The sequence below is a fragment of the Chlorocebus sabaeus genome, chromosome 2 (assembly GCF_047675955.1).
Source record: "Chlorocebus sabaeus isolate Y175 chromosome 2, mChlSab1.0.hap1, whole genome shotgun sequence".
Taxonomy (NCBI): Eukaryota; Metazoa; Chordata; class Mammalia; order Primates; family Cercopithecidae; genus Chlorocebus; species Chlorocebus sabaeus.
In genome coordinates this window covers 63,728,099-63,737,107 of record NC_132905.1, presented here as the reverse complement: position 1 = coordinate 63,737,107, position 9,009 = coordinate 63,728,099, and the positions used below count along the sequence as shown (strand labels likewise).

The 9,009-nt window shown below is 39.7% G+C and overlaps 1 pseudogene; it reads right to left on the bottom strand.

Moving 5' to 3' along the window:
• Nucleotides 1-3,323: 3,323 nt before the first annotated feature.
• Nucleotides 3,324-6,175, bottom strand: LOC119623749 (mediator of RNA polymerase II transcription subunit 28 pseudogene; annotated as a pseudogene).
• Nucleotides 6,176-9,009: the final 2,834 nt, after the last annotated feature.

The window sequence follows — 9,009 nt, the reverse complement described above, 5'->3', positions numbered from 1 at the left end:
ATGTTGACCAGGCTGGTCTTGAACTCCTGAGCTCAAGTGATTCGCCCGCACTGGCCTCCCAAAGTGCTGGGATTACAGGCGTGAGCCACTGCGCCTGGCCTAATCCTTTTTTAAAAATAACATTTTATTGAGGTATAATTTATATACTTTGAAATTTAACCATGGAAAGTATTCAGTTTGATGAGTTTTAGTTCATACAGTTGTGCAGTGATCATCATAATTTAGTTTAGAGCACTTCCTTCACTCCCAAAAGTTCACTTTGTAGTCATTCTTCATCTGACCTTCCCACCCCTAGGCAACAACTAATATACTTTATATTTTTAAGATTTGCCTTTCTGGAAATTTAATAAGTAAACTCATACAATTTGAGGTATTTTATGTCTGGTTTCTTTGTTTAGCATAATAGTTTCCTTTAAAAGTTTTATTGATACATAATAACGATACATATTTATGTAGTACATGTGATATTTGAATGTATACATACAATACGAAATGATTAAATCAGAGTACTTAGTCTATCCATCACCTCAAACGTTTACTGTTTTTGTGTTGGGAACATTTCAAATCTTTTTTAGCTATTATGACATATACAGTATATTGGTGTTAACTATAGCCAACCTACTGTGCTATCAAACACTAGAACATATTCCTTCCATTTAACTCTTATGTTCCTACGCATTAACCAGTGACTTTTCATTCCCCTAGGCCTGCCCTGTTCCCAACCTCTGGTAACCATCATTTTACTTTCTACCTCCATGAGATCAACTTTCTTGTCTCCCACATATGAGTAAGAATATGTGATGCTTGTGTTTCTGTCCCTGGCTTATTTACTTAACATAACGACCTCCAGTTCCATCCATTTTGGTGTAGAATAACAGGATTTAATTATGTTTTTATGGCTGAATAATATTCCACTGTGTATATATAGGATATTTTATTCATTCATCCACTGATGGATACTTAGGTTGATTCCAGGTTTTGGCTATTGTGAACAGTGCTACTACAATAAACATTAGGGCACATGTATTCCTTTGGTATACTGATTTCTTTTTTTTTTTTTCTTGAGAAGGAGTCTTGCTCTATCACTCAGACTGGAGTGCAGTGGCACGATCTTGGCTCACTGCAAACTCAGCCTCCCAGGTTCAAATGATTTTCCTTCCTCAGCCTCCCAAGTAGCTGGGATTACAGGTGTGCGTCACTACATCTGGCTAAGTTTTGTATTTTTAGTAGAGACAGGGTTTCACTATGTTGGCCAGGCTGGTCTCGAACTCTTGACCTCAAGTGTTCCACCAGCCTCAGCCTCCCAAAGTGCTGGGATTATAGGCATGAGCCACCACACCCTGCCTGATTTCCTTTCCTTTGGATAGATACCAAGTTGTAGGATTACTTCATTGTATGGCAGTTCGATTTGTAGTTTTAAAAAGAACCTCCGTATCATTTTCCATAATTGCTGTACTAATTTACATTCCCAGCAGTAGTGTATAAGAACTGCCTTTTCTCCACATCTTGCCTTTTTTTTTTTTGTCACTTTATTGAATTTGTTTATTCTAAGTTTTTTGGTGAAGTCTTTAGAATGTTCTATATTTAAGATCATCTTGTCTGTAAAGAGGGATAATTTGCCTTTCTGTTTTCCAATTTGGATGCCTATTTCTTTACCTTGCCTGATTCTAAGACTTCCACTACTATGTTAATAAGAGAGGTGAAAGTAGGCATTTGATTCATGTTTCAGTTCTTAGAGGAAAGACTTTCAGCTTTCCCCTATTCATTATGATGTTAGCTGTGGGCTTGTAGTATGTGGCCTATATTATGTTGAGGTATGTTTTTTCTGTGCCTAATTTGTTGACAGTTTTTATCAGGATGGGATGTTAACTTATATCAAATGCTTTTCCTGCATCTATTGAGAGGATCATAGTTTTTGTCTTTCAATCTGTTGATGTGATATATCACATTTATTGATTTGCATATGTTCAACCTCTTTTGCATCCCTGAGGTAGAGCCCATTGATCACGGTATCTTTTTGATGTGTTGCTAAGTTCAGTTTGCTAGTACTCTTGAAGATTTTTACTGTATGTTCCTAAGGGACTTTTTGGCTGTTGTTTCCTTGGTATCAGAGTAATGCTGGTCTCATAGATTAAGTTTGAAATAATTCCTGCCTCTTCATGTTTTTGGAATAATTTGAGAATTAATGTTAGTTGTTCTTTTGAAGTTGAATGTAGCAGCAATGCCATCTGGTCCTAGATTTTTCACTCTTGGGAGACTTTTTATTATGGATTCAATCTCATTACTTATTATTAGTCTGTTCAGGTTTTGTATTCCTTTTTTTTTTGAAGATTGAAAAATTGCTTATTTATTTAAAAAAACTTCTGAATTAAATAGGGAAATGGCAATAACTGGTATATACATTAATTCAAAATATTTTCACTGAGCACTAAATAGAATAGTTTCCAATCTTTTCACTAAAAACCCCTTTTAAAGAATGCCTAAAACTGGCCAGGCGCGATGGCTCAGGCCTGTAATCCCAACACTTTGGGAGGCTGAGATGAGCAGATCACGAGGTCAGGAGTTTGAGACCAGCCTGGCCAACACAGTGAAACCCCATCTCTACTAAAAAAAAAAAAAAAAAAAAAAAAAAAAAAAAAAAAAAAAAAAAAATTAGCTGGGCATGGTGGCAGGCACCTGTAATCCCAGATACTCAGGAGGTTGAGGCAGAATTGCTTGAACCTGGGAGGCTGAGGTTGCAATGAGCCGAGATGGCATCATTGCACTCCAGCCCTGGCAACCGTGTGAGACTCTGTCTCAAAAAAAAAAAAAAAAAAAAAAGAAGGGCCGAGTGCGGTGGCTCATGCCTGTAATCCCAGCACTTTGGGAGGCCAAGTTGGCTGGATCACAAGGTCAGGATTTCAAGATCAGCCTGGCTAAGATGTTGAAACCCCGTCTCTACTAAAAATACAAAAAATTAGCCGGGCGTGGTGGCACGTGCCTGTAATCCCAGCTACTCTGGAGGCTGAGGCAGAGAATTGCTTAAACCTGGAGGGGCGGAGGTTGCAATGAGCCAAGATCGCGCCACTGCACTCCAGCCTGGGCAACAGAGTGAGACTCTGTCTCAAAAAAAAAAAAAAAAGAAAAAGAAAAAGAAAAAAAAAAAAAAGAATGCCTAAAACTCAGTTTATTTCGGTCTTTAATCAAGAAATCTAAAGCTGCTAATCAGAGTTTTTGAATCACCATTAGAAGACTAGGCTAACAACCTTGAGGTAATATAGTGTGGGTTTTAAAAGCTTTGTTTAAACTATACATTCTAACAGAAGGGATTCATTGGTCTCAGGCAATTAATCACAGGTTCAATGCCAGATACTGTATATACACAGACAAAACAGAGTAATAGGTATCATTTATAAGGATAAATAACATATGGTCCTGGTATATTCAAAGGGAATAATGTCTAATATTTATGGGTGTACAATTAGTGATGGGCAGGGAGACAGATACAAATGACTAACCCACAAGGGAGAACCTAACAAGGACAATAGAAGAGATAAAAGTCCTGTGCCCTAGGGATGCAGCAGAAAAGGTGCTGGGAGACTTTAGGGACCAGGTGACATCTAGGTCAGATCAAGATATGAATGGATGTCAGTGTGTGTGGGAGGGACCTTCAAGGCTGGAGAAAACAAAGCGAGCCAAAACACTGAGCCACAGGAGTACTCCCTGCTCAGATGACAGTGAAGCATTTGTTCTGAGTAAAAAGATGTAATCTAATAAAAGACTGCATAAAACACTGGAAAACCTCACGCAATGAGAGCTGGAAACAATGCTTGTATTTCTTAACAGCAATTCAACAGAGTATCTGAGGTGGCCTGTGGAAGGAACAAGAGAGCAAAATATCTTCCCAAAGGCAGAGGCGCCGCATGCTCTTGGTGGAGGTTAAGTAGCCAAGGATCGCACCCGCAAGCCCACCTCCACCCTGAGACCCCAGTCCCTTGGAATCAAATCCACAGCAAAAATCTTCCTTAATGGAAAATCTCTCTCTTCCCAAAATGTAAAATAAAAACAATATAAGCAAACAAAACTGAAAACAAAAAAAGATAATCAGAGCAAGCTTTAGCCTCTGATACTTCACCTATGCCCCGACTGCCATGTTACTGAGAACAGGGTCTGCTCCATTACTTAAATGGATTCCTTATTGCAGAACATGACAAAATTTAGCATATCACTGATCCTACTATGTCCCTCCCTATATATAAAAAAAGTAAACAAACACTACACAAAATATAACCTTACCCTGAATAAAAGTCAGCATCAACCTAAGGATCCTACTGTAATGTGACTACCCTAACCCAGGAAACAATCCTATTCTGACCTATTCACACAAAAAATCCCCATTCTAAGAGCTTTGGAAGCATTACAAACATGGTTGCATTAGATTCCTCTTCTGAAGTATTCTGAAGTCTTGAAACACAGCAAATTTACATATTTTTCTATACTACCACTGAAGGGTAATTATCATAAAAGGCCTACAACCAAAATCCTAATCCCCTGATTTTCAGGCTATTGCAATTTTTTCCCCCTCAGATCAAATAATAGGAAATACACACAAAAAAATGAAAAGCCATACAAACATAAAAACACAGAATCTATAAGTGTCACCACACTAACAGTCTTAACTATGCTAAAGAGAAAAAGAATTTGGTTTACTCAAGCTCTGGGCATTTTATAAAGTAATTAAGACATTAACAGCTTATAAAAATAGTGAAAAAAATTTAGGTGGGAGCATAAAACTAACTCGTTCATTCAAAATTCCAAGTTCACAAGAAGGGATTTGTGGCAAACTGTCTGCACAGGGCAGCCTCAGACACTAGCCCAATCTTGGGCTGATGGCCTTGACCTTTGTGCTCAGGTCAGCTTCTGGGGTGCAGGGATGTTGGCAGATGCCTGCTTGAGGTATGCGGAGGAGCCCTGAGGGCTGCTGGCTGGTGTTCTGTGCTGCACATTTGATGCCCTTCGGCCCCTGTTGCCAATGCCTCAGCTTTGTCAAGTGCTTCTGGACAGTGTGTGTTTCTGTTGTAATTCATTCCTTAGTTCTGAGACATCCTCTTTGGTAACTTGCTCTGGTGTCTGGACAAATAATTGCAATCGTTTTCTGTAGGAAAACATTCTGCCTGTGTTGCAATATCCAGAAACTCCTAGATATACTGATCAACACCAGTTTAAATGTTTTCCTGATCATTGCCATTGACAGTCCTGACTCACCAGAGAAGCTAAGCAAGCTTTGAAAGATGACTCCAACTCATTCACCTGGTACTGTTAGTAGGTCTCAGAGTATCTGGTGCTGCCTGAAGAAGTGAAGCCTGGCCCTGGAGCTCCAATGTGGATGGTGGGATCCCTGGTAGCTGCTAAGAGAACATACCACCTAGTGGAGCCACCATGTCTAGAATAGCCTGTATTTCTTTATGATTCAATCTTGTTATATAAAATGCATCTAGGAATTTATTCATTTCCTCTAGGTTTTCCACTTTGTTAGTGTGTAGTTGCTCATAAGAGTCTCTAATGATCCTTTGCATTTTTGTGGAATCAGTTGTAATGTTTTCTTTTTCATTTCTATTTATTTGAGCTTCCTCTTTGTATTGTTGGTTAGTCTGGCTACTGGTTTATTGATTTTCTTTATTAAAAAAATAAAACAAAACAAAAAAACACATAACTTTCCCTGTGATTGTTTCCTTGTAGATTTTGTCTCTATTTTGTTTTATTCTGCTCTGATCTTTATTATGTCTTCCTTTTACTAATTTGGGGTTTGGTTTTTCTTTCCTTGAGGTGTCTCATTAGGTTATTTGAAGTCTTTCTGCTTTTTGACTCTAGTTATTGTTACAAATTTCCCTCATGGCAATGCTTTTGTTGTATCCCATAGGTTTTGAGATGTGTGTTTCCAACATTTTTTACTTGAAGAAATGTTTTTATTTCCTTCTTAATTTCTTCATTGACCATCATTCAGGGATATGTTAATTTCCATGTATTTGTAGTTTCTAAAGTTCCTCTTGTTATTGATATGTAGTTTTATTCCACTGTTGTCTGAGAAGATACTAGATGTGATTTAAATTTTTTTTGAGATGGAGTCTCGCTCTATCGCCCACACTGGAGTGCAGTGGCGGATCTTGGCTCACTGCAAGCTCCACCTCGTGGGTTCACGCCGTTCTCCTGCCTCAGCCTCCTGAGTAGCTGGGACTACAGGTGCCCGCCACCACGCCCAGCTAATTTTTTGTATTTTTACTAGAGACGGGGTTTCACCATATTAGCCAGGACGGTCTTGAACTCCTGACCTTGTGATCTGCCCGCCTCAGCGTCCCAAAGTTCTGGGATTACAGGCCTCAATTTTTAAAAATTTGTTGAGGCCAGGCTTGGTGACTCACGCCTGTAATCCCAGTGTTTTGGGAATCTGAAGCTCCTTAAGTGGGAGGATTGTTTGAGGCCCAGAGTTTGAGACAAGACTGGGCAACATAGTGAGACACTGTCTCTACAAAACGTTGAAAATTAACTAGGCATTGTGGTGTGCACCTGTAGTCCTTATTACTTGGGAGGCTGAAGAGGGGATCATTTGAGCTCAAGAGTTCAAGGCTGCAGTGAGCTATGATAACAGCACTGCACTCCTGCCTGGATGACAGAGCGAGACCCTGTCTTAAAATAAAAAAAAAATGTTGAGACTTGTTTTGTGGCCTAATGTATTAGGTTTACCCTGGAGAATGTTCCATGTGCTGATGAGAAGAATGTGTGTTCTACAGCTGTTGGATAAAAGATTCTGAATATCTGTTAGGTCCATTTGGTCTAAAGTGCAGTTTAAATCCAATGTTTGTTGATTTTTCTGTTTAGATGATCCAATGCTGACAGTGGAGTGAAGTTCTCAATAGTTATTGTCTTGGAATCTTTATTTTTTATAGTATTTGCTTTATGTAGCTGAGTGCTCTGTTGTTGGATACATATATATTTAGAGTTGTTATCTACTCTTACACTCCGATAGCATTTTTGCTATGAAGTGAATCTCCTGGGTTGGATGTTATATTACTTGGTATTTCATGTCTTTGGATCAGGCATGAGTAATAGTGCTGGCTGAGCCTTACAGGACTAGAAAGACAAATCCATGTTTGGAATAAATCCAGGTTTTTATCCCTGTGAGGTTGAATCACTGTTTTTTAGAGGCTGGCAGGTGGCTGATGTAGTCAGTTTGTCCCCAGGTAAATAGTTTATTTTCTTGAGGAATACTGTCATATTAGGGACTCAACTTTCTGCTGATACATGCTGGGTAGTTCTTGGCAATTTTTTTTTTTTTTTTTTTTTTTTTTTTGAGATGGAGTCTCGCTGTCACCCAGGCTGGAGTGCAGTGGCGCGATCTTGGCTCACTGCAAGCTCCGCCTCCCGGGTTCACACCATTCTCCTGCCTCAGCTTCCCGAGTAGCTGGGACTACAGGCACCCGCCACCACACCTGGCTAATTTTTTGTATTTTTAGTAGAGACTAGGTTTCACCGTGTTAGCCAGGATGGTCTCGATCTCCTGACCTCGTGATCCACTTGCCTCGGCCTCCCAAAGTGCTGGGGTTACAAGTGTAATCCCAAATATAATTGTGTATTTATATAATTATATTATATATATGTGTGTGTGTGTGTGCATATGTATTTGTCGAGCTTTCCTGTTCATCATTATATTGTGCATTGCCCATTTAATCAGCACAATCAGTGAAATGACAGTTTCTACTTTGTTGCTCCTATTAGGATGTGGTTTTTTTTTAGAATGTTAGTAATGTTGCAGAAACTAATTCAACCTTTTTTTTTTTGTTTTTGTTTAGACAAGGTCTCACTCTGTTGCCCAGAATTGAGTGCAGTGGTGTGGTCACAGCTCACTGCAGCCTCAACTTCCCAGCCTCAGGTGATCCTCCCATCTGAGCCTCCCAAGTAGTTTGGACTACAGGCATGTGCCGCCACACCTGGCTAGTTTTCTGTGGAGATGGGATTTTGCCACTTTGGCCAGGCTGGTCTTGAACTCCTGCACTTAAGCGATCCACTCAACTTGGCATCAGAAAGTGTTGGGATTATAGGCATGAACCGCTGTGTCTAATCTCTAATTCAACTGTTTTACTTCACTTCTCCATATGCACATTCTACCAGTGCACTAACTTCATGTTGAGTAAGAAACAGGGAAGAAGTAGCTATGAGTTGCCTTATGTTTCCAATCCCATCTGTGTGATCATTTTCCTGCTCAAAAGGAACTTGAGCAGGAAATGCGTTGACCAGGTTCCTTGGCTGTTTATGCTAAGATGTTGTCTTCTGAATTCAAATCAAATTCTGGGTCCAAATGGATAGTGGTCTCTTGGGGCTGTCAGTGTCCCTGATTACTCAGATGTAAATGTGCTTAATATGGAAGAGAAGCACAGAATTCTGGTGAACCCACAATGTGCAGTGAAACTCAAAATGAGTATGAGGAAAGTTATGGAAATTGAAGGGCAAGCATCACAAATACCATTTACAAAAGGATAGGCATACTGCATGTATCTTCCCTGTGCTGTTAACCATTCACTGTTTGCTAATGGCTGAATGACGTCTTCAATTTCTCAAGGTCCTTCTGCAGGTGGTAATGCAGATCAGCGATAATCAGTCTACTCCGCTCTTTGTAGGCACTTTCCCTACATTTTCCAAGGCCTGCATCATCACACAGGCCATAGCATTCTCTATCATTGAAGCATTTTCTCAGGAAATCACCTGTGAAATATTTTGCAGCTAACCACCTACCTGTGCCCCACTAGTCAACCTGGTTTACTCCTGCCAGGCGAGTGGTCCCCAGATCCCTATTTTACCACCTGTTTTGTCAGACTGTTCTTGGTATCAGTGTGTTGGAGGGAGTTCTCTGCAAAGACCAAGATGGGACTGCATGTACAGAGATTTTATTTCAAGATATGATTGTGAGAGAATGATGAGGGGAGCAGTTACTTAGTCTATTTGAGCTGTTATAACAAAATACCACTGGCTAGGAAA